The 27,364-nt window shown below is 40.9% G+C and overlaps 1 protein-coding gene across 6 annotated transcripts in view; it reads left to right on the forward strand.

Moving 5' to 3' along the window:
• Positions 1 to 27,364, forward strand: part of LOC105693171 (gamma-aminobutyric acid type B receptor subunit 2) — a 120,701-nt gene that overhangs the window by 20,921 nt on the left and 72,416 nt on the right. The gene's annotated exons all lie outside the window — the stretch shown is intronic.

A 27,364-nucleotide genomic window follows, 5' to 3' on the forward strand; every position in this document is an offset into this window, starting at 1 on the left:
AATTATTGAAATTCCACCCCGTAGAATAATATGAAAAAATTTTAATGTAAGACCGATGGATTAATTTCTATGAAAATTCTTCTTCTTTTTTTTTTTTTCTTGGTCGCTGTTGTCGGGATCGTTGACTCGTACATCTTTGAAAACACTCCGCACCGTGTAAAATTAAGTTGATTCGGGTCGGGGCTCGATAACTTTGGGATAGATAGAATAAGTTGAAGTTAGGTTTCGGAGTGAGATTAGGACAAGATGAGGATTAGGTTTGGCGAGTTGTAAGTTGGGTCGGATTACGTTATAGGCTGGGTTACGCATTGTTACCGCAACCGTGAAGTCTCGAAATCTCACCCGCACACACACACACACACACACGCACACACACGTACGGCGTGTACATACCCCTAAGTTAAACAAAAAGAAAAGTTAGCCTCGGATCCTAACGGCGGCGTAGCGGTTAGAAGCGTTTGGCTTCTTTCTTAACTCGATGCAAACAAGGCGAAGAACTTGAGATTCGAGTTCGGGACGGAGCGAACGTTGTTAGATCAGCAGCTTTTATAAATGCCTCCTCTCCTTTCCAGCGATTTCGAATATTCACTCACAGATCGAGACGAACCTGTAGGAATTATAAATTCGAAGTGCTCGTTCTCATTCGAATACAATCGGTTGTATGAATCCAGCAACGCAGGCTCTGCACTTTTGTTCGACGTTATTTTCGAATGACGTCGAGGATTCGCGTAAGCGTACACGTAAATGGAAGATTGATAACCTTCTCGTCAAGCTTATCTTCACGCGGAAATTCGCATGAGGAAGTTTGACGTTTATTTGTTATGCGCTTTGTTTCGTCGGATCAACGCGCTTCTGCGACTAAAGTTAATTCAGGTTAGTTAAGGTTGGAGGGGTAACGGGTGTTCGTCTAGCTTTTGTTTCTTGGTAATCTCCCGCTGCAGCTAACTACCGCTATAACGCTGTACCTTCGCTATTTTACCAACCTCGAGCGAAACCCATAAAGTCCTCGGATGCAGACGGTTAACGTACGCCTAGACGTGTCTCGTCCGTATAGGTATAATACAGGTTTCGGCGCGATTATAATGCTCGCTGGATAATTTATGAACTGTCGGATTAAGGGTAACCACCCCTTCACTCCTTCGCTACCGCAGCCGCTAGCTCTTACGACGCGTCTCGCCAAACGGCACGGAGAAACTCGAGAGGGAGACTCCGGGGGGGTCGCCGCAAGAGAATCGGAAACGTTACCTCGGGTGGTTTCGGAGGGGCGAAAAAATCGATTGTTCAGTTCGTATGGAGAATTCGAAAAAGCTGCAGTAATCGTTATTTCGAGTGGGTTACGAAATCGGAAATACGAGGCGTTAAATTTATAATCCTCGTAGCAGGTGGTGGACGTTTGGGGAAAAAAACAAAAATTTTTTTCGGAGACTTTTGTTCGACCCGTGGAGAGAGCCTGCGAGCGACATACATTATACAGTTAATTTAAACCCGATGTATATCGGCGGCACGTCGTCGGCCTTCACCTCTGTTAGTTCGCCAACTGTCAGAAAACCCATTTCACGATCGGAGATCGATACTTTTACGGCACTTCAGCCTCACCGTACGTTATTAGTTTTCGACGATCGATATTTTCCGCACCCAAACCATTTCCCAACTTGATACAGAGAGTCCCAGAAGCCACGACGACCGACATCGGCTGTTATAACTCTTCGCGAAATACCCAACGCTGTACGTCGCCTCCCCGCCGCACACTCTCGGCTTTACGACGAAATTTCAGCTATCGAAAGAATCGGAAAATAATTACGAGGGAAGCGTCGTCGTGAAAATTTTTATTTCAAATTAGACCCCTCTTGATTAAACGAGTGATCTTGGACGTTGAAAGATGGGGGTTTAAAGTTTGGAAAAGCTCGCCGATTATCCCGGATAGTTTCCAGACGTCTGACCAAAAAAAAAAAAAAAGAAAAAAAAAAAACAGGAGAAATTCTAAAATCAGCGAACTGTGTTCTTTTTTTTTGTTCTCTCTCTTTTCCATTTCACTGGATCAATGCGAGAAGATTAATTCCGTAATTTCCGTTTTCTCTTTCCAATCCGAAGAGCGTTGAATTTAAACGTCGTTTGATCTAGCGAAGGGGTTGAGGGGGGGTGGTGGGGTGGTGGGGTCGAGGGTGGCGTTTCCGAGTTCAGTAATGGCGGCACGGAGGGCAGCTGTTACACTGACCTTCGAAAGATTTATAGTTCGCGTTATTCTGCACTTGTGCCGATTGGAATCGAGCAATGCACCAATGGCAGCAATAGCGGGCATAGGGACGTCCACCTAGATTGGGGGAACACCCGCATATACGTGATATACATATACGTATACATATACATCGCCAGATTTACAAGGAACATTTAACCGGAATAGCTCCGACGTTGCTGACGTCACACGGTGCACTCCGAACGGTATATGCCGAGAGAGATTAGAACCAGGGTCAGTACAGGTCAGGAAATCCCTACCGTACAGATTATCGTTCTATCGGGCTAATAATTTATCGAAATCTCCGATCGCCGCCCGTTATTAGCTCCTAATTAAACCTCCAGTCGGAGAGAGATTATTCTACGAGTCGGACGTCGTCCAACGTTGGTAAAGTAAATTTAGAAATCCTAAGAAAGAAAAAAAAAAAGAAAAACCGAAATTTATTTATTATATTCAGTCATTCGATCGGCAATCGGTGAAAGAATTGCGTTCGATTGGAGTCGCTCGAAAATTTGGACGCCGACGAAATGAGATTTCCGTTATCCAGGCTCCGATTCCGTGGGACTTTTTGGTCCGAAGGTGGTTAGAGAGATCGGTGATATTTGCACGAATCTTAACCTCCGCCCGTTTAATGGAACGATCGTTTCCTTTTCGACTGCCTTTTATCCCCCTCTCTCTCTCTCTCTCTCTCTCCCGAGGCTCGAGACCAAAGGCGATGCAGCACTCTAACGGATTCCGGTTCGTCGAAGAGCGCGGAGATCGAGAATCGGGTGGATATGCAAATTTCTTATGCATATATATAGAACCGTGCATGGAAATTTGAACTTTTCTTTCAGCCAAATTGGACGCCATTGAAAGTGAAGACGCGCACGTATTCGCTCCCACGGACGTACCTACAAACATACCGCGTATATAGGATGCGGTTTACCCTGCACGGATAAAATTGCGGGACGCAGCGGAGCGTTTTCTTTTCCCCCCTCGAAATTATTACTGTTCGGAATTATTAAACTTTTCGAGAAAATCACCACCGGGTGTTCCGTTATTTTTCGTCCACGAATCGCGCATTTTTTAACTCGTCAAATCAAACCACCTGACTCCCCGATCTGCGGGGATGAATCCGAACCCAAAAAAAAATTAGGAACAAAAATAACGTAGATAAAAATATCGCGAAAACTACCCCCGCATCTGTGGCTAGGTAGGTACGTGTCCCGCTCCGTTCCGCAATCGTTTTCATGCCTCGAGTGGAAATTGAAACCGATTCCGGATGATCAATAGTCGAGTTCTTTGGTAGGAGGTTGGTTGTACAGGGCTTTTGTTGTGCTTGCGCCGAGGTAAGGGGGGTAGAAGGGAGGAAATAAGAGAAAAGGTAGTAGGAGAAGTGGAAAAAAGAAGAGAAAAGGAAAAGAAATCGAAACGTCTAAGCAAAAGGCTGCCCTTGTCGTATGAATTATATACAGGGTGTCCGCGTATGGGAGTCCGAGTGACATAAACGGATATTATTGCGACCCTGGATGCGAGGCGGTGGTATCGTGACGCTAGGTAGGAGTTACGCCTGTACTTTTCTCTCCACCCTTACGCGGAGTAACCCCCCCGCGTTGTACCTTCGGGTCGGGGGCAGATATAGGCGATTACGCTTATGGCTGGCTTAGATTGCCTCACGTTGGGTTGGGTTGAATTTAACCGAGGCTCACCTTGACTTACTGGCTATGCAGTATCGAGCGCTCGAATCAACGCGCCCAGCTGCTCGGTACTCGTGTAACTGGGTGATTCGATGGAAATAACATTTCACCCCCATGTATACTTGATTCTTCGATACTCCGAAACCGTCTCGCATACACGTTTTACTTCTTTTTTTTTTTTTTTTCTTTTTACAAAGGTATTGTCCCGTATGTTTAGCGTACATGCGAATGGTTCTTCGTTTATTTTTTTTTTTTGTCAAATTCCAGGTCACCGAATAAAGAGGAAAAAACCGATTCGAGAGAATTTATGATCCGATGTTAGAAGAAAGTCGATTTTCTGAAATGATTTTTTTTTTTTCTCGTTTCTTTTCTTATTTTTGCGCCCGTCAATCTTGTTCCACGACGCGTGGTACGATTTCTTTTACATGCACCCTGTTTCGAAAGGATTCAAATACGACGTAATCGTGTATTTATAATTTACGGTAAAAAAGAGAAATTATTATTATTTGATATTTTATATTATTTTTTTTTTTTTTTCTACCTTAAACGGGCGGCGTCGCTATTTTTCACGTAAAATATCAGTCTAATGAGTTTTTTTCCTCTTCATGAATATTGTACGGAACGTCAAAGGAAAGCTCGCGCGCGGTTTAGTTATCGTGAGTGGAGGGAAATGGTAAAAAAAAAAAATAAAAAAATAACATAAAAAAAATTTGGGAGAAAAAATAAAGCAAATAAAGAAACTGAAACAAATCTGAAAAAGGCTGTAAAAAGAAAATATACACACTTGTGTATCGGGGGGGGGGAAAAACAAAAATTACGATCGGCAGTAGGCATATATTTGCTATGCGGAACGTGGCCTAGTTGCATATCAAGTCAAATCAAGTCGACAGAGTCTTCGCGAGTATATAGGGTAAAGGGTAGACACTGTAATGTGTATAAAAGCATGAGAAAAAGGAAAATAAGAAGAAGGACGAAGGCTCGCCTTAGCGGGCTGACGTCGTAAGGCGGAGGCTTTAATTTGACCTTCGTCTGACGGTAAAAATTAATATTTCATGACACGTAGATTTGCGGTACGGACGGTTGAATTCTGTTTAAAATTCCCAACACATATACCGCCTTGTGTATATATATTATTTATTACGGCCTGCAGATAGCGAATTTATTATCCATATCTCACCCCGGGGTGTACACGAGTTACAACGAGTAGCGAAACGAAATTCGATATGATTTAATAATTTTTTTTCTCGTTTTCTTTTATTTTTTTCCCCATTACTTCTCAATGTTTTCTAGCTAAACGAAAAAGAGCCGAACGGACGATGTATAAATATAACGGTGAACGGAATGAATGGAAATTCTCGAATTACATATTGTATACTATATTCAAACAATGAGAACAAAAGTCATTGAGCATGAAAAATAAAATTAGAAAGCTGAGAAACAAAATGATAGTAACGAAAAAGCGAAATAAAAACGGAAAAAAAGAAATGGTTCAATCGCTGGTGCGGAAATAAAGTACAGGGGGTAGGGTGCGCCTTTTAAATTTTGGAAGGAATGAATGGGAGTGACGAAAAGGGTTGGAAGGCCAATTGGCGGGGTACAATCGTGTTAGAGGTAAAAAAAAAAACAAAAGATAGGAAATGAAGAGAACAAAAAAAAAGGAAAATTCCGACTTGCTTACGACTCGCAACTTCGAACGTCGGGGGGAAAATGTAATGGAAAAAAATCAGAGAAAAAGGAAAAGGAGAAGCAAACTTTTTGGTTGAACTGTGTATCCGTGGTTACGTATATACCGCACGTACGTACGTACGTACATACGTATAGCTATGTACATACCATTTTACCGGGATCTAAAAGTTTAACAGCGTTCGGAGCGAGGCGACGTACAGGGTGGAAAATCACTTCACCTAATCAATCCGAGAGATATAAATAAGGCGGGGCTCAAGTTTAGGGGACGATAACGAAAACACTTATACACCGTAGGATATTCCGGAGGGTATAGGTATATAAGAATAGGTAAGAAAAAAAGTCATAAAAAAACGTTACGATCACTTTAGACGATAAATTTGAAGAACAAAAAAAAGAAGAAGAAGAAGAAGAAGAAATTGCGAGAAACTGCATTTCAGTTTTAAAAAAGAAAGAGAAACGATCGTTCCGAAATTAGTTCCAATCACTAGATAGGTTACCGCGTCCTTGCAGTCGGAGTGTCGTAATTTTACGCTATCTTCTTTTAACTCGAATCGGAATATTTGTAAGGTTGAAATTTTCAAGGACGATCGAGGGTGCCCCTTGTGACATCGAGTTTGACACTTCGGTTATTTTAGGGGCGTGGGCAGAGATCGGAATTCTAAAAATTCGGGCAAATTGGGGGGGGGGGGGGGGGGGGGGGGGTTTGAAAAGTGCGAAGATCGTCTCGTGGATAATTGTCAGGCGCATCGGTCGCGACGCGAAATCGTCGACATCTGCGGATGGCGTAGCGCCGTAACCCTTCGACCTCACCGGTCCTCCTCCTCCTCCTTGGCATCGGAGGGGGTCGCGTGCATCGCGTTGCTTGCTCGCGAACGAACGACCAAGACGACGACGACGTTGACGACGACGACGACGACCAGGTTTCAGAACCCTCTGGAGGGCGGAGGACAGAATAACTCGTCAATCGTTATTTATACTTTGAGGAAAGTGGGTCGATGGGAGAGCGTTCCCGCCTATATATGTATATAACTGTAACATAACTAGGGGGTGCGCCCACCTCCCTTGCCCGCCTTTCGCGGTACACAACGACAACGACAACGACGACGTGCCACTGCAGATTGTTCGACGTCGTTAGTTCGTCGCTTTTACACCGAGATCCTCCTCCTTCGAGTAAGTCAGTCGGTTGGCTCGCAACAAACGCAGACGTGCGTTCGGCTACCGCCGCGCCGCGTTCTCCGCAGCTTTTCAGGTGTCAGTCAACGAAGTTGTTGGCCGCAACGTTCGCTCAACGTTATTTTCCACCACGGGTACAGCGATAGTTGCGACGTTCTGCAGTCGAATACACAAACGCTCTCTCGGGGTGGGGTGGGGGTTGGGAAGTCATCCCCTTTCGGTATCGTTCTCCCATATTTCGTAATATCATATTATACCTACAACGTACGTACGTATACGCGCGCTGGATATTATGCAGCATTTTGTGCAAACACGCCGCGTACTCCAGTTACGAAGAGCTGCTTCTCTCTGTAAAATCTACCCACATCGTTGGGTGTTTCAACCGACTCGCTGGATACGCCGCCAGTCGGTTGTTGCGGCAGGTTTACCCGGTTAAACTGCAAACTCCGGGAAACCGCCTCGTTATATACACATATATATTCTTCTACCTACCGTTGCAGTTACGTCTGCAAAGGCTGGATTTCCTTTGGGAACTCATCTCACTGTCTCTCGTCAAGCGATCCGGGCACCCGCAGCTGGATTTTTCCGTGAGCTCGAAAATCGCTCCCCGGATATAATAAAATACGGACTCCGAACTCCGATCCGTTCGGTGGAAATTTGCGAAAAACCGGTAGAAAAAAAAAAAAAAAAAAAAAAAAAAAAAAAAAACGGAAACGGAAACGGAGGAGATATCCCGTAATCGGGAATTTTCTCGGACGATCCACCCGGTGCACGCGTTGCTGGAAAATGGGGTAAAGAGTCACGGTTGAAGAGAGAGGGAGGGAAAAAAAAAAAGTAGGAGAAGGTAGTATATTTTTTCACCTTTTTCACGACTCGACTATCGGGTTAATCTGCCAACGTTTGTTTGCCTTATAAATTCATTACACGCGTTCTGTTTATTCGTTCGCAGTTAGTTACGTATCGCGATAAAGAGGAAAGGTAGAAAATGACGAAGTAAATGAAGTAAAAGAAAAAGAAAAAAAAAAACAATCAAGGAGAAAGAAACGGGAGTGGAAGAAATAGAGTACGAGCGGTGCATTTATAATACCTTCACATACTCCCGCAACACATATAGTTGGAAACTGCATGAGACTCACTCGCTCCGATGCACAACCAACCGGTTGGTTCTCGTTATTCAGGTCAAATGCTGAGGTTTGCATGCCTCGACTAAAAATAGCTGAAAACTAAAACCAGCTGCATCGCATGTCGGTGATAGAAAATAAAAACAAAAGTAACCGAAAAAAAAAAAGGAAGCAAAAGTAAAATAAATAATAATAGTTATGCAACTAGGCAGCGGCGGCACCCGGCAGCAGTTTCTTCCTATGAATGAGCAGCTTATACGCCCGTTTTGAATGGCTCGCTATAGGCGCACCCCACCTTTCACTCGCAATTTCAAAACTAGTAGGAATAACCTATATATATATATATATATATATATATATATATATATGCACACACAGGTGTGTAAGTATTATATATTCAATTTTCATTGAGCCGAACATCGGACCACGCGGTGTGTCCGAGAACTTCTCTAATTAACCACCGCTAAGGTCACTCACTTCGAGTCAGTTCTACTAACCTACATTACACATTACCTTACCCGACCATTATCGGTATACGTACACCGCTGTATCATGGTTATCCAACGGGGTCGTAGCCGTTCAAGTTCAACTCACCACGGCTGAGTTAGGGTGGATTAAATTGCATTGGCACAGGTTGGCCGTACCTCGATTAATAACAACCCCGTGTCGTCTCGGCTCGCAGTAGCTTTTTCCTTGAGTATTTTTTAAACGATTCGTACGAGTAGCCGATCTCCATCTTTTTAGCGACGTGAGAATTTTGGGAAATAAATAAATTTTTATTTCTCCAACGAGTCGAGATTGGAAAAAGGAGTACCCATGTGCCCACGTACGTGGGTAACGCGACGCGGAAGATTGGGGGGAGAAAATTGACGTACCTTTCATTTTTTGCTTCTTTTCTTCTTCGTGTAATCTACGGGAGAACACGTATTGGTTGAATATAGTTTGAATGAATATTGACATTTTTGAAGGACGTGTGGAAGGTCGTTATTACATTTTCCAAGCACAGGTGTACCGGCCGTTTGGAGTGTGAGAATTTAAGTTGGGCGTTTCCACGTTTTGGAAGCTTTGGAGCTTCGTGTTTCGCTGAAAAAAATGACACAGAAATCATTGCAGTTTTCAAAATTTCGTTGATATCCAAATTATTTTTTTTCTCTCTAATTTTTAGCTTCGAAAACAAAAATTATTCTCTCAACCGACCGCGCGGGACGATAAAATTAACGTCGTATATTTATGGTCGTGTAGAAGAGAGCAAAAAGAAATAACGAAAAAAAACAAAAAAAAAAAAATTAAAAAATTAAAACGAAAATTCACTCGTCGGGGGTTGCCTTTTACAAAAATTAATTATTACCCACGAGTTGGTCCGTCACGCAGCGTAGAGAGGTGATTTGTTTTTTTGAACATTTTTTTTTCTTTTTCTTCTTCGTTTTTTTTTCTTCTTCTTTTATTTAAATCCGCGCGGAGTCTCCACGTGTGGCCGACGTTCCATTTAATTACAGTACAAGGTTACAAGTTTGAAGGTTATCAGGTTACGTGTGTATGGAGTTCGTACGTACGTGATTCAGCCGAGGGCTAGGGGGGGCTACGAAAATCACCGCCCTCAAAATTCAACTCTCAGCCGCAGGCGCCGCCAACAGCAGCAGCAGCATCTGTAGGGTTATCAATTATGAGTTTCCAACTGATGTACATATTTTATTTTCTTTTATTTCGGCGCGATACTTTTTTACTTCCAACTCGCGTATCGCCATTTTATCATCTCCGACCCCGAACAACGCGGGGCAAGTGCAAAATAATGAAACAATAAAAAAAATTGTTGAACAAAAAGGCAGAAATACAGCGCTCCGGAAAAAAGAAGAAAGAAAAAAAGATGCCGTCGGACAAATCCCCAAAGTCGTTCCGCACTTCGCACGGTTCGGCCTTTATCGCATTTCACATAATATTTTAATATTCATAGGGGCAAGCTCCGATAACTCTCCACTGCATTTATGAATGGGCTGACCCCTCGAAGGTTTCAAACTCTACGTCGTGCTTCCCAAATTATATTTTAGGACGTTACCGTAGATTACACGTATAACGCGAGAAAATGTAGAGGGTGGCCAACCGGGTATGATAATTCACGTGAAGCCTTGCGTGAATTGATGTGTGTGTGTTGAAAATGGTTTTTGGGGTTGATTTTAAAGGTTGCGTATACGCCGGGTGAATTTAGGTGTGTACGGGGTGTCTCGGTTTTTATTAGTCTCTCCGTACACGTCCTGCCGAATTTCGTGCGAAATTCTAATAATCGCGCGAATCGATAGTTGCGGATAAAAAGACTTTCCTATAACAGCGGTTTAATATCCGCGATACCGTCGCGTTGACCACACGGGCGTGGGGACATGTCGTAAAGCTTTTTGACGGCAAACTTCGTAAATATATAATATATAAATGATCGTTTGTTCTCATCGACGAGTCGTTAATTATTAGAGACGTTAATTAGCCGGCACGAAGTTTGCTCTGTAAGTTGGCTCCGACACCCCTCGCCCCCGCACCCGCCCCCTCCCAATCCCCCTGAGAAACTCCCCACGAGCAATTTCTTCCGGATTTCTCACCCTCCGAGTCTACGTCAATTATTAAACCACCCTGTCATCGGAGTTTATGGTGTTCGATTTATCGGAGCCAAAGTCTGCGAGAATTAAAAAAGACGCTTTTTTTTTTCTTCTTCTTCTCCTTTCGGAACACAGCGAATGGCAAATTTTCATCTGGAGACCCAAATACTCAGAATTTTACTCGCTCCGATTTTGGTGAAAAATTTTCTTCGAAACCCGTCGACGTACCAACGGTCGTACTTTTAACCGTTTCGAATAATCAAGCCGGGTATTTTATTCGAAGTATTTTTTTTTTTTTTTTCAAGACGTTACCGTTTTAATTCGTTGAAATCGCCGATTATCGCCCAATTCGAAGCACAACTTTTTCCCTCTTTACACGTGGTACAGTGTACATCTATGTCGTAATTTTCACCTCGCTCACCTTGTCAAGAATCCATTTAGCTGCATCCTCGTGTACCCCCGCGTACGATGTCATGTATGTATAATATGTACCACATGTACATAGAACGTATACTTACTTACTTCACTACAAAGGGGAATATTTCCCGGGACGGCCTTCACAGCTCTTCCCATGGGACATAGTTCATATCGCGTGCGACGTTGTATAAAAGAAAATATAATGTAAAGGAATTCTAACCAAGAATGACAACTCACCCCATTTTCTCATACTATATCACGTCCAAGGCCGAGCCCCTTTGAAATCTTACAATTGCTACCGTTTTTTTTTTTTTTTTTTTTTTTCTTTTCCTTCCTCCTTTTTTTCTACCTTTTTTTCATTTCGTGGTTTTCCCTCGATTCGCATATATTCGACGACAAGGAGGGAGATTCGTGGAAAGCGAATGCGAAGGTATAAAACGTTCTATCGACAATTTTCGTCAGTTTTTTGAAAATCTGAACACTGGATTTCTACTGAAGGACTTGACGCGTCCAGGCGAACGAGGGTGTCCGTAAATTCTTCGTAGAAGTGGTAAAGCTGCCGCGTCAATGAATTTTAATAAATAATCACTTTCCGGAAGTAGTCTGAAAAGCTTTTTAGAAAAGGGGGTAGAAGTGAGGGGGGGGGGGAGCGGGGGGATGGGACGGGGTTTAACGAGGTTATTAACTATTCAAAATTATGAGAATTAGGATATACTTCAAACAGCTAGCTAGCTGCGTTAATTATTATACATATGATCTTTATGCCCCGCTAGAACGTACCGCTATAGGTTGGACACGAGTGAGCATATATACCCGTATATGTACATATACCTGCCGCCATATTATCCCGAATATAATAATTTAATCTAACGTTATGTATTATTCGGAAGTGAAATTACGTCGGGAAGTCTCGGGCCTAGTCTCTTTGATGTTGATGAAAATTTCGAGATATTTAACCCGGGTAAAGCAAATTTCTTATCCGCGCTTCGCGAAAGCACCGCACTTTCGGTTTTGTCGGAGCTTCTTCGTCCCGATTCCTCAGCGCAAGCGCTACACCCGCAATTCGCTGAAATTTGTTCAAATACATCAAACGTAAGCACGAAATTACCCCTGCATTCGAATTCAATTCACATCGCTGTTTTGTCGCAGGTATTAGATGTAATTAAAATTTCTAGCGATTCAATCTATTTCTTTTCGGTCGCCATTTCACAGTTTCGAACCATAATGTAGGAACGTTACTCGCATCACGTGAAAGCCAATATGTAATGAGAATGAAGTTAGTTTTGCGAATTTTTTTCTCGTTCGTTTTGCTTTTTCTTTTTATTGATTTCGTTTTTTTCTTTTTTTTTTTTTTGTACTCTTCTACGAGACTCGTGTAAGAAATAGGTAATATAAGTTTCGAGCAACTTCCAACTTGAATTCTAAAACTAATATTATCCGGGTAGATGTGTATTATATACATGTATATGAATAGGTATGTATCATACCTGATAGGACAACGACACGCTGCATGCTGTAAAACGAAATTAAATTAGAATTCTGATCATCGCAAAAGTTTCCCTGCGCTAATACAATTATCCGTTTGATTTTTTTATTATTAGTTTTTTTTCTCTCTCTCTCTCTCGCTAGTTTTTCAATTTTGTTCATTTTCTTTTCGTTACTTTTAAAAATGTCATTTTGACGTTAATCAGATTACTAAGGGTGCTAAAATTTCGAATCTTCGTCGGAGAAATCGATTTATTTTTATTCGTTAATTTTATTTTTTCTTTCTTCGTTTCTTTCAACGGTTTGTAAAGTAAACTCGAATTCAATATAGAAATAAGTTGACGTGTAGTATGTATACTTTTTGGTAAAATTTTCTCTACGTAATTCGGCGACTTCGCTTCGATGTTGAATCTGAGCGATTTGCAGAACTTTTTTTTCTCTTATATTTATTTCCACGATGTAAATTTCTATTCTTTAGCTTTTTTTTTTTTTTTTTTTTTTTTTAGTTTGGCTGGGCGACACTCGACTTTTTACGTATATAAAAATGAAGAGTCTGAAGAGTGTATATTGCGGTATATGTCTACATATACCTATGTATATCTGTTTATACACGGTACAAAGAAAAGGGAAAAAAAGAAAAGCAGAAAAAAGTTGGGGAGAAAAAAAAACAAGGGTGAGAGAACGCGAACAGTAGAAGGAAGTGGTGGGTGGGACGTACCTTATACGCGTGTTGTTTAGCAGTTAAAAGGGGCGGCGGAGTTATTTTGCGGTACCGGAACTTAGCGCGGGGTCTTAAAACATAGGAAGAACAAGGTGGAACGCACACCCTTACCTGCGGCTCTGTTGAAACTATGGAGACCTATAGCTGTGTTTAGCGTTACTTCTACTTCTACACTCTCATCTAATTTTCATGTACACGACGCGAAGAGAAAAGAAAAAACGAAACAACCACCACCACCACCACCACCACCACCAGCTCTCTCTCTTACCCTTGCACTTGATGACGGCTACTTAACCTCGTTCTTTTGTTGTACATAAACCGAAACCAGGATTTGTCCTCTCGTGTTTATTTTTTGAAAGAATATTCCCACCCCCCTCCTCCTCCTCCTTCCCTTTACACACCCTCGCGAGATGCTATTAAAGAAAATTATGCGTTGTAAAAATAGATGGAAGAGAAAAAAAAAAGGTAGAAGTACCAAATCAAAAGGGAAGTTTCGTTCTTTATCTCAAGTCGAATGAAACACTGAAAAAACACAACATTTCTTTCTCTTTCTTTTTTCTTCTCTTTCAAACGTACCGAATTCCCCTACATCCGATCTAATCCGAACCTATACCACGGTGGAAACAAATCCTTGAACATTGATAGGGGAGATTTGTAGGTGAAACATCGTTGCAACTGGTGCTTAAAAAAACACTTTGACATTTAACGGTAGAACTAGCAGCATGTACGTACATATATATGCACAGGTATTTAACAACTTCTAAAAGCTTTTCTAAGCTCTCTCAAGCCATTTTACTTCGTATTACACACACAATAGAGGAAGCAAAAAAAAATCTATGTGTATGTTATAAACAAAATGAAGAAAGGGGAAGAATGAAGAAAAAAAAAAAAATAGACGAGGGAAAATACGATACAGTAAAGAGGAGAGTAGCAGTAATAGAAAAAGTTCTCGATGTTCAGCTGTCACCCTGCACCTTCTTGAAGTGCGCAGCGAGAAAATCTTGGTCGGTCTCAGGGCTTTCTTTATTCTATTTATGCCATTTTTTTTTGTACACCAGGTAATTTAATTTCAGCAGCGTCTACGACCAGAATATCGCAAACTCGAGAAACTATTCCATTTTCAATCATTCAATTTTCGTAGTTTTATTTTTCACTATACACGCAGGTGTTCGACGAATCATTGGGCCTCGTTGTTACGCGATCGTTGTTATTATTATCGGTATCATTATCGTTATTTTATTCGAGAACACGAGAGGAAGTCGTCGACGACGACGGTGTACGCGGTGGAGGTGCGCTGAATTTTCTTTGCGCGGTTGGAAAAGTCATAAAGTCGAAGCGAAGGTAAATAATTAAATGTTATATCGGTTTGCGGTGAATAGAAAAAATGAAAGAGAGTTGAAAATGGGAAGGTGAGGCGAGCAGCGCTCCCGCGATAAAGACTCCGCGGTATAGAGAGCCGCCATTAAATCCTGAGCTTTAAAAAGTAACGACGACTTCTCACTTGATACCGAATGGAAAGATCCTGTTATGTTCCTCCTCCTCCTGTTCCACCGTTTTCTTATATCTTGATTCCCCGTCGTCCTCGTACCTGGAGTAAATTGCAGAGCTTCCAAGCGACCTTGCCAAGCGGCCGATCGACCGAAGATAAGCGGAAAATTTTTCGGGAGGGGAATTAAAAAATCTGTAGATTCGTAGGGAACTCGAAATTAACCGGATATCCTGGTGAATCGAAACCAGACCTTTTATGATTTCCGAACCCGACGACGTCGCGTCGAATTTCTGGAGTTTCTTCTTTTTTCCTCCTCTATTATCGATTCTTTCATTACCCCGGTAACAATTTTCCGCGATTACCGCGTTCGCGTTTTTTTTTCCCTCTTTTCGGAGCCCCGCAAATTATTCGAGAAAAACGTCTATGTATGTACAGTATAGAAGTGAAATATGCATATGACGTAGTTATAGAGAATGAAGGGAGAAGAAGCTGGTGAGAAATAATGTTGGTCCGTCGTTCCGTTTGATAAGGAGGGTTGACGGCTACCTGCTACTTCGAGCAATATAATATGTATACGTATACCTATACACACACACACACACCACACACACACTTGTATGCATGTATATGGATGGCGGTGGGTTGGGTCGCGCAAAAGTGAGGCAAAGGCAAACTAAGGGAGTTTAAATATTCATCGAGTAAACGCAGCAATCAGAAGGAAGTGACGTCACCCCCTGGCTAAATCACATGTAAATTGAGGAAATTTTGTAAAGCTTCGCAAATATCATCGAGCATTTCCTCCCCACGTTCCGCCGCGCATCTGTTGAAATTGCAACAATAGAGAAGAATTAAAAAAAACTAACGCAATTGAAAGAAAAATCGAAAAAATCAAAATACCGACAAAATAAAAAACTCGGTGACAAATAATCGAGTCAAATACAAAATCGGTTTGATTCGAACGATTTGAAATTTTTCTCAGTCTTTGTAATTATGATTACACACGTCGATTAATTATTATTATGGTTAGCGGGGGTGTGTTTCTTGGGCAGGAGTTATAAAAGGTTGTTAATAGCGCGAATTTATATCTATACAACCAAGCTGAAATCTTTTTTTTTTATATCCTTCTCACCCGGGTACGTATATGTGTTTCGCGAGAGCTTTTTACGACTCACGTCACATGTACCGCTCGTATAACGTTGTAATAAACGCACACTTTATTAATTATATTATACGAGTAAAAAAAAAAAAAAGAAAATTGAATAAGAAGAAGAAGAAAGGGAAAAAAGAAAGAAAACCGTACGAATGTGATAAATAAATAAAAATTAGGTGAAGGACGTTGCGTTGTACGTGGTATAGCGTACATGCAGTTATAATAGACCGCGGAGTGGGTACATCGCGCACAATTCATTTATGTATTACCTCTCGTGGGTTGCGGAGAGAGAGAAAAAAAAAACACAAAAAAAAAATTTCTCTTTATTTTCGTACATACAATAAAGAAGAGTTAATCATTTTTCAAACCGCGGTTGCACAGCGGCATCAACGGCCCCACATCTACGTGAGAATTAACGGCGTTGAAAAAACCTGCGAAAGTAAAATTTGAATATTCCCGTATGCGAATACATGCTCGCGTCGTTAAACGCCGTTATTATACGTGAAGAAGAAAAATCCTCGGTATTCGAAATATTATTATACACCTCTCCGTGCTGCACGATAACGTCGCGCAGCCGCAAAACGGAAAAAGTGAAAATAAAAATCGAAAAGTATCGCGAAAAAATAGGGGCTCTGATTTCATTATATTTCACTGTTATTATTTTTTCAGTTTTTCCCTGTTTTTTCATTTCTCTTCCCGGATTTCTTTGGCGATTTTATTCCACACGTATATGCATATAGGAGTATATGTATATTGTATCGGAAAATTATCGGCTCGAGTCAAAAGCTCACCCCCCATTTTTCTGCCACGCGGCGATTAGAAATGACTATTTCTTTTTAGGTGTACTTTACCTATAAAATCGATTTTCTCTTTACACCTAGGGTCATTTTTTTTCTTCTCCTCATTTTTACCCTCATGCCCTTTCAGCAGCCGAAGCATTGTCAAGGCTATTGAAATAATTATGCCGCGGTATAGGGTACGACACGCGTGATCACGCGAAATTATACCGCTTGACATAGACGTTCGTGGAAAGCAATTTTAATTCATAAAGTTCACCGCACATAGAATTCAAATTGAATCGAACCGAACCGAATTTAGTCGTATAATAATACCGTTATAACGTATTATATGTATATACGTATATTCGTGCGTAATATTACCGACTTTGAGACATCGAATCAGCGAATTCGAATTTCGTCTTGTTTGATCGTTCTTGTTCTCCCTTAGTTTTATCGTATCATTGATATTATTACTATTTTCGTTTTTTTCCTATACCCCTTCGACTCGCGACTGCCTCCAGATTTCCCACAGGACAATTTAAAAGTAACTACGGTTCAGACGATTGTTACATCGCAATGTACGCACGTCGACTCGCCTCTGCTGAATTTTTCCAATTCCGATGTCGTCCGATTTTTTTTCTTTTTCACTTATGCTTTAGCTAGCTTGTGAGTAGTTTTATCGAAACATGATGTCTCGTGTGCACGGACACCGATATCGCAAGCTCTTCTTAATTTTTTTTTTTTCGTTTCGTTAACAATTTTTGAAACTTTCGTCACATGCCTATATAGATGTGATATTAAGAAAGCGAGGCGAAAAGAAGAAAGAACTGTTAAAAAGTTGGCGAGATTTCGAGACGCGTCTTCCGGATCGAGGAAGAAAAAAGATCGCTGATCCGCGCGCGGTATCTTCCCGATAGCGCGGCGTGGCTGAATATTCGGGGCTTTTTTTTTTTTTTTTTCTTTTTTCTTTGGATTTTTTTTTTCTTTTTTTTTTTTTCCAAGTGACTCGATCAAGAAACTGAGCATTTTTGCCAAGCAGGGGAGACAAAATGGCCGTACTTCTTGGTCGGGAAGGCAGTTGCGGCGGATTTGTGGTTAATAAATAAAAAAAATCCGTCCAACTCCTTTCCGTCTCAGAAATAACGGGAATTCAACGCAGTACGCTCCGAATGCCCGTGTGCTTTCGCTATCTGATGGTGGAGAATTGTGCCGACGCCCAGCTTTCTTTATACGCGTATCGTCGAAATTGGGAGAAGAAAATAATATAAAATAAAAAACGAAATAACGGGAATGAATGAAGAAAAAAAGAAAAATAAAAGGTTTAAGGTCGAGAAGAAATAGCTAATGAAGAAATACAACCTTGAAAATTACCGAGCTGTCTCAGCGTTTTTTTTTTTCATTTTTTTATCTATTTATAAATTTATGTTTTTTTTTGTTGATTTTTGTTGTTTTTGTCGGTAGTGAAATTTGAACACACACGTTGCAACCGGGGGATGATTTTCCATAGCTCTAGACGTAAATAAAATTAATTTTCGAATTTGTTAATTTTTGGGGTAAGGTATTGTTTCATAGGGACGTATAGCGATAGCAGATAAAAATGATACGATTAACGAATAGAAAAAATCGAAGAAAAGGCGAATATGGTGATGCGCGATAAAGAAGCAAAAAAAAAATAAAAAATAAAAAAGAAAAGTAGAGCGAAACGCACGGAGGGAGAAAACGAAGGAGCTGTATAAGCTTGCATGGTAAAAATAAGAGCAGATGAAATCGTAGAAAACACGACGTCGTTGGATTTATTTATAGCCAAACTTTGTAGATAAAGCTTAAAGTTTTGGGGAAACTGGTTGAAGGGGTTGTACGATCGGAGCTATGGGTAGGAAGAAATAAAGGGTGTGGGATACCCGTAGTCGGAGGGATACCGAAATTCGAAAACAACTCCGTTCCGCTTCTATTTTTCCAAAGTAGCTGAAAATTAGTCGAATAAAATTACGATGAAAATAACGCGGTTGTATATCGTAGATTTCCGGATTAACCCAATTGTCTTATTTTCCCATATCGTATCACCGTTTCTTCCCGTCTCTCCTTCGAATTACATTTCTGTTTTTTTTTTTTCTTTCACGTCCCTCTTCACCGTCGCTATCTCATCGAGACTAATTTCATTCCATTCTAATATGTTGGAAACTGGTAAAAAAAAAAGAATTCACACACCAGAGTCCTCTGAGTTACCGCAGAATCGGTCGGAGGACCCAGAGCTTTGCACGCGGTAATAGTATAATAGTTGTAGCGGTGGTGAAAAAAAAAAAGAAAAAAACAGAGAAAAACGGAATAAAGAAAAGTAAAAAAACGTTAAAAAAAAAAAAGGGGAAAAAACCGGCGAAAATCTCAAGTCGTTATTTTACCTCGCGTCGACGGCAAATTCAATTCTGGTCTCGTGGATTTTTCTCACAAAATCCACCGCGTTGAGCCCACCCCTGCTTCTTTTCTCCCTCTTAAGCTTCCCCTCTCCCTCACCACCCTTCTTTTCTTTCCTCTCTTCTCCTTTCTCTTCGTTCCTTTTTTTTTTCCCCGCTATTTTCTTTCATTCTTATTTTTTTATTTTTTTTTTCTGTTTTTCTGTTTTTCTTCCTTCTTTCCACGGATAAGATATACGTACCGCGGGAACGGCGAGCCAAGCCGCTTTAGCTCTCTATACTGACTGAGCTCGATAGCGAATCGAAGCATCGTCTGGAATTCGATTGTACCGCCGATACGGTATAGTTTCGTATAGGGTAGGTACCGAAAAGAAGGTACGGCTATACCTATCTCAGAATAGGTTTCTGTATGCTGAGGTGGACGCTTTTATCTTTCCTTTTCATTTTCTTACGGGGCTGCCTTTTCTCCCCCCCCCCCCCCCCCACGTCTTTTTTTTCCTCAATGTTTTTGTTTTCGAGTCCAAAAACGCGCGGTGTAAGAAAAGCACGTAGCCCCGCGAAGGCCTTTCGGGCTCGAAAACGATATTCTTACATCTCCGTACACCTACTATTATTCCACAGCGGAGGGAAAACGCCCGTTTCGCTCCTCCTGAGCGGAGAATAATAGCGTAACAACTAACGACAAAATTGTGGTTAAATAACGAGGGGAGCAATTCGGTATTATTCGAAGTAAGGTCAATTAAATTGAGGATGCGATCCGCTAGACGACGATACGACTTGGGGTCGTCCGGTCGTCTGGTGGTATTCCGAGAATCGAATGATATAGAGCAGGTGAAAAGGTGTAGGGGGAGATATCTTCGCGCGAGTTTCTAGCTACGTTTCAAAGTTCCTCGTCTGCGAAAGCTGAACTTGGTATGTTATTGGTATATCTATAGAAATACAGTCGTGCCATCTCGCAGAAGCTGCGGAGGGGGGGGGGGGGAATGAAAATTTATAGCTTAATAATGGACGCCCCGTTTAACGAACACATTAATTAACCGCGCTCGCACAGCTGCAGTCGCGAGACCTTGACTACTTTATACGAGAACTGCGACAGACACCACTCCTCTTCGGCGATGCGCATCGTCGTTGCGAATTTTTATCAGCGTAAAATGAATGAGAAAATTATCAACAACGGAGCAAGATGGGTCGAACGTACTAGTTTTCGCGTCTGCTTCACCCGACGGGTGGCAGCTGTCGGAATTTCTCAAAAATCGCCGATTTTTGAGTCGCGAATTCGGCGAGATTTTTTTTTTTTTTTTGTTTTTTTCAAAGCGACGACGTCATATCGCGGATCGGTTTTTCATTTTAGATCAAAAGACGGTCGGCCTACGCGCGATATGTGCGAGAAAAACTGACTAGCGAGAATCGATTTCGCGTGGCGGTGAATCAAAGAGAAACGAAAAAAAAAATACGCGACGTACATGAGAAAAGAAAAAAGAAGGATCAGAAGGAAAACCGTTATCCTCTCGCGTCAAAACGACGTGTGTTTCCGAATTCTATGGCACTCAATATCCTCTTTCGCCACAAAAGCGAAGACTCCCACTGGCTGCCCGCAACCTGCGGAGGAGAATCTTCGTGTAATATACGATATTTTTCAACGGGACAGAAATCACCGTGAGCGACGGAAAACGGAAAATAAAAATCACCGTCTTGTCGAATTGAAGAGAAAATTCAAAAAACAGAAAAGACTACCCGAAAAACTATTTTTCCCCTTTTCTTTTCATTTCTTCGATTACTTGCAGTGAAACCAAAAATTATCCCTCTCCAAGGACGATCCAGGGGTTTATTCGTTAAAATTTTAGCCGACCCCGATTTAGGACCACCGTGAATTATGCATCCGTCGAGATGCACGGGCGGCGGCGGCGGTGCACGTGGCTAGAAAAGAAAGAGAGAGAGAGAAAAACGAAGGAGAGAATAATGGCCGGGTTGAATTAGATTAGATTAAATTGAATTGAGGAAAAAAAGCGCAAAGTAAGAAAAAATAAAGAGACTTTAAGTCAGCCGGTGTTCTCTCTGTCTCGGTCGTCGCGACGTCGTACCTAAAATTCCAAATGCACTGTGAGCTTTTTTGGGGGGAGGGGGAAGGGAAGGGTAGGGGGGGGGGGGCGCCGACCCAAAGGGACTTTGAGACCGAAGAGCAGAGGACCCATGGAAGTGGGTTGTACACGCTCGGTCAAATTCGCTTTTCTACCAAAATCCCTCTGATCTTGGCAGCTCAATGTAGATGTGCCACATAGATGTACTTAAGAGATATAGATACGGCCGCGCGTCTTCGCTCCGTAGATATCTACACCTCGTTTTCGGGATGTACCTTCGACTCGTTGCGCGGACGATTAAATCTTGCGCTAACCCTGCGGTTATCGATATTAGCACGTGTAACGCAAACGAGGACAATCATCCCCATTTAATCGATGCAAACCGGTGTGCGGTGAACTTCGTTCCTCTCGGCGAATCAATCCACTCGAGGAGAATGAGAGAAAGAGCGAAGCTATATATCCCAAGCTTCTCCGTTCGCCGCGCCGCGGCAAAGAGACGTTTAAATCGCATGTTTAAATTCATGGAAACGCCGGAGAAAATCTACTGAAAATGATCTCTTATAGAAGCGGCGACCGCAAACGTCTCGGAAATATCCTGTGGCAAAGGTATAATATATCGGAAAAAACGTTTCCTCCTATTTTCTCCTCTCTCATTTAGTGATTTCAACCGCTATCTTATATATATGTACGTATATCAGCACGCGCAAGGATAGAAAATTTCACCGCTTCACAAACCGCCCTGGATCGCGGTTTTTTCTTTTTTTTTGTTTTTTTCAGGATCGATTCAACCCTCGGGAATTTATGTGTTGCTGTGTAGGTTTTTCTTCTTCTCGTTTCCCCCCCTCCCTCGAACTCGTATCATCGCGTTATCCCGATTTGGCTGAAAATATAAAGAAGCGGATATATTATATGTGGTTTATACCGGACACTTTGAAAATAATTTGAAGAAAAAAAAAAAAATTTCCGAAACGATAATTGGAAAGCGTAACCGTTAAAAGGAAAAAAGAGGAAAACTCCCCATATCTTTTAATCTATGAAAAAAATATGCCCCCCTTTATTTTTCGACGAGGAGTCGACGGTTATTTATATTCTGTCCCGATGCTTCGGAACGGACGAAATTCCTTTGAATTCCGACAATTAACGCGTGCCACTAATTGTGAGTCAATTAATTTTTTAATTGAAAGATCACGTGTCCGACGTTCGTTAAGGAAACTGGACTGCTGGTAGTTGGAGTTTGAACTCCGAAATTGGTTTTCCAGTAGCGAGTTGATAACCATCTACAGTTGGTCCTGGAGGTTGGTTATTATTGATTTTGCGATATTATCGTATTATTAAATTATCGACGTGAAGTTATCGATGTCATTAGCGTTTCAAGATGGCCACCAATATCCAGAAGCCCGACATGGGGGGCGGCGCCCTCGGATATATGGAGAATGTTTGAAACCTGCTTTAATCTTCAGCTGATTTCATCGCTTTCCCCGGCTCTATACATTCGGCGTTATGATTCGATCTCTCCTTTTTTTTTTTTTTTTGATACAGTTTTATCCAGTATCTAAAGCATTAGACGCCCTACGAGGGAAATTAGGTTTCCGCAAAACGAAGGAGAAAAAAAAAATGGCGAGGAATATAACGCTGGTAATATGAACAATGAAATAAAAAATGAAGATTGAAAGTCAAAGGACGAAGAACTAGAGAAAAAATGTCCTTTTTGCCTGAGAAAAAAAGAGTTTGATATGCAGCTTGGTTGCAGAAGCGTTGAAAAAAATTTGATTAGAAAAATGAAGTTTGAAATTTGAGTAGAGAATTTTTGTGTACGCGTAGGTATGATAGAAATGAAACAAATTATCAGCGACACGTCTTCCCCCGTGGGATTATCAGACTCCGCGCAGGGTGTCCGATTTATAATTACGACACCCTCTTCCAGGATTAAGAAACTATGCAAATTTTGCCTGTTTAACCCTCGCGTCAGGTCGCCGGCAAATCCAGTGAATTTATAAACATCAAAGCATTTCGGAGGATTTCTCACGTCTGCAGAGTAGTAAGAGGATTGAGGAAACGACCCCTAGCTAGCTGATACCTACGCGTCATAGATAATTCTGAGCGTTTTCGTCCCAAATATTCTTTCGAATCCTCCCAAAATACTCGAAAGTTTTTCGGGCGTCGTCGCGTTGCACATCGCGTTTTCGAGGCGTACGTGCAACTCGCGATACCCGTTGTATATTTCTACGGTACAAATAATCCCCAAGATGGCGTCCGCCGCGTACAATGAGGCGCAGGAAATTGAAGCTCGGTGAATTCCGTGCGGGTGGGCAATCCACTCGAATCCCGAGGGATGGCGTCCCCCATCGGGGGTCAAGGTCTTACATGGGAGGAGACGGTCACGTGACAGGTCATAGTCGAGCCGGCAGGTAGACCGGGAGCTTTTACATTCAACCTTCGTGTACTTGGCGACCTTTGTATTTATCGTTGAATTTATCAAAAGCTCGCGATCTTCCAACTTTTCTCAGCTCGGATTCGTGCAGGGGTTGCCGGACTTTCGACGAGGGTCGAAACTGCGCATCCGCGACTCTCCGAAAATAACACTCGACGAGCCAAATTTTCGACAATTCACAAGCAAAGACAGCTACATCATATTGTATACGAGGGAAAATGAACCCTCCACGCGTCCGCGGGTTGAAGTTAGGTCAGATTAGGTATAACGTTAGAATGAACCGAAGCTTGGCGAAATTTCGAATCCCTCATCAAGAAATCTATATATTATAAGGGACCAGAATTCGGTTCGCTCGATTAATTGCCACTGCATAACGCTCGCCCAGGGATAATATCGAAGATTCGCCCCAAATTCCCTTTTCTTCGATATATAGGTAACTCCCCTTCCCCCTCTTCCCCCCTATTCCTTTTTCTCTCTCTCTCTCTGTTACTCCCCTCACCTACCCTCAGCACTCGCCTAAACCTTAACTCTCATCCTTCTGAATGAAATAAGCTCGGGCTCGCACAGCTCATCTCTGCAGCTGGAATGGGCTTTACGATTTTGCTTCAGCTGGCTAAAGATGGATTAATTGGCCTTAGCGCGACATCATTATTATGATTATCATCATCATCATCGTCGTCGTCGTCGTCGTCATTATTATCATCGTCGTTATTGTCGTCATTAGTGTTATTATAATTTAACATGAAGAGCACAATTATCATCCACCTAATTGAATAATAATTACCCTCGAGATTTTCAATTCGCGATACTCGTGTTCCATTTAACTGCGAACTCTTCTCTCAATTTTTGGACCAATTGAAAATCCTCTCATACTTTAGTTTCTTTTTTCGTTTTTTTTGCAGCGTTTTCTTCTTCTCTCCTTGAGAAAAATTGAGCTTTTTCCCTTATTTTTTAACGTCGTTTGAATTTTTACTCGCGAAAAGCTCGCGCGGTAAGCGAGGCGCGCTCTTGTGAGTTTTGTTGGAATCGGCCCAATAGTTATCGATCCATCCCACAAAGATATTTCAAACTGATCTCCGCGGCCCCCGCTCCTTCCTCTTCCATTTCGGCTCTTTTTCCGCCTCGCTATCCTTTTCAAACTGGTTCGGAGTATAGGTACGCCGCAAATATACATGTTTGGACGGGGGATAAATAAAATGAATAATAAAAATGAAAATGGAAAGCAAAATAAAAAAAAAAAAAAGAAATAAACAAATAAAAGAAGAAAAAGTGAAAACCCCGGAGACTCGAGAAATGCCAGCCGATAAAATGTCGGGCAAATATTATCGACGAATAGCTGGTTTTCTTTGGAACCACATTTCGTTATTTCATTTCTTTACTTTTGTATGTTCCTTTTTATGTACATATTTGCTTTTCTTACCCACACCGACATTCGTTGGATATTTCACCTACGGGATTTTATTGAAATTTAATATGTGCTTTTTCGAACACTGACCGAACCTCGAACATCTCCATATTTTCCCAGATAATTTTACCTCGACGGATCTAGTGGAATTTTCTTTCTATTTTCCCCCCTCTGTTTCGTCATTTTTCACGCTGTATAAAAATTCGAGTGAAGAAAATAAAATGAAAAAATCGAACACCTGTGATTCGATGTGTAATTTTGGTTTTTTTCTCGCACGGAGTTTCTTCATTTTTAATGTTTTTTATTCATAAACGTGATATCAAACCTACGTATGACTTTTCTATTATGCAGCAAAATTCCGACTCGGTCCAGCTCGATTATAAATACATATTTTTGAATCGAGATAATAAAAAAAAAACCTGAAAATAAAATACCCGAATCCGCTCTGCTGAATTTTTTGTCACTTTTCATTCCGCTTAGGTGCGAAATCTATGTATTTATATATCTAGATATTGTCGAAACGTATGTACGTATATACCTACATACATATATGTATATTCGCGTAAAGTTGATATAAAAAAGAAATAAACGAAACAAAAATTGGTAAAAAAAGAAATTCAAAAAAAAAAACAAACAAACAAACAACAAAGAGATGAAAAAAAACCTTTCGCACAAAACGCCAAAGTCGAAATCCCCCTGGTTATTTGAGAGCCCCTTACGGTCAGTGGTTCCAAATTCACTATAATTACTTTTTAAGTCATCGGAGCGCGGCAATTATGATGTTCATATAATGTATACGACGTTATATCATAATTAGTATAAAGTGAAAGAGAAAAAAAACAAAAATGATTATTATTCTTGGCAGAGTAAAGAAAGATTTGCGATTGCTGAATTTTTACACCGTGGGCAATAATTATAACGATCTTTTTCCCCCCTTTTTTTCGTTTCGTGATGTTTTTTGAACTTGATGGAACTTTTTCGACGTCTTTAGGGATTTCGGAAACCATTCTCAGACCACTTAGTAACACCAAAAGTGAAAATTTCCAAAAGCTACGATGGTATAGCAAAAATTGCGAATTTCGTCGTCAATTTTTCACTTTTCGAGGCAGAAAAATTGAGATATCTGGATGGGAAAAATTCGTAGCTCAATTTACTCAACGAATCCATGTTCACGGGGTCAAAATACGTCAGAAAAATTGTCACACGATCGATTTTTGGCCCAAAAATCGAAAAAATCCAAAGGGGTACCCCTTGAAATTTTGTCGATTTTGGGTCAAAAATTTTTTTTTTATTTTATATGCTATCCTCATGTATTTTGCCCTCAGGAATCCGAAATCACAAGTTAAATTGGTCTATCTATGAAATTAATCGAGTTATCGCCAATTTTTCACTTTTTGGAGCATAAATTTGAGGATATCTCGACGGGAAAAAATCGTAGCTCAATTTGGACAACGGATTCGTGTTCCTGAGGTCAAAATACGTAAGAAAAGTGCCATACGATCAATTTTAAAAAATAAAAATTTTTGGTCAAAATTTGAGATTTTTCCAAGGGGTACCCCTTACGATTTTTTCAAATTTTGGCCAAAAATTTTTATTTTTAAAAATTGATCGTATGGCACTTTTCTTATGTATTTTGACCTCAGGAACACGAATCCGTCGTCCAAATTAAGCTATGATTTTTTCCCTCCGAGATATCCTCAAATTTGTACCAAAAAATGCCTAAAAATAGGGATAACTCGGTCATTTTTGCAGATAGATCAATTTTACTTTCAGATTCGGATTCCTGAGATTAAAATACACAAAGATAGACTAAAAAATCAATTTTTTATTTTTGACCCCAAAAAGCTGAAAATTGGAGATAACTCGGTCAATTTCAGAGATAGATCATTTTTTCTTCGAGATTTAGATTCCTGAGGTCAAAATACGTAAGAAAAGTGCCATACGTTCGATTTTTAAAGTACTTTATTTTTAGCCCAAAAATCGAAAAAATCCAAAGGGGTCTCCTACAAACTATCGCGATTTTGGGTAAAAAAAAAAATATTTCGTTTTATATGCTGTCCTTATGTATTTTGACCTCAAGAATCCGAATCTAACAATGAAAGAAAAAATGATCCATCTATAAAAATGATCGAGTTATCGCCAATTTGTCGACCCAAAAAGTGAAAAATCAAGGAAATCTCGATGGGATTAATTCGCAGCTCAATTTAATCGACGTAATTGTGTTTCTTACGCAAAAATATGTTGGTAAAGCGTTCTGAAAAATAAACAAACTAATAAACAAACGAACAAAATGTAGAAAACAAAGAGTAAAGAAAAATAAAAGATTGGGAAAAAAGAAAAGAACTCGAGGGAAAAGTCGTTAATGAGGACGACCAAACGTTGCAAACAAAGAGTCTGCGCTGCACTGTAGATACGTATGGTATGCAGTAGCTCTTTATGGAGCAGCGACTATTTGGCTTTGTTTGTCGTGAATGTTCTCTTCGTTTTTCCTCCTTTTTTTTTCTTTTACGTGATTTTGTTTTTT

The sequence above is a fragment of the Athalia rosae genome, chromosome 2 (assembly GCF_917208135.1).
Source record: "Athalia rosae chromosome 2, iyAthRosa1.1, whole genome shotgun sequence".
NCBI lineage: Eukaryota > Metazoa > Arthropoda > Insecta > Hymenoptera > Athaliidae > Athalia > Athalia rosae.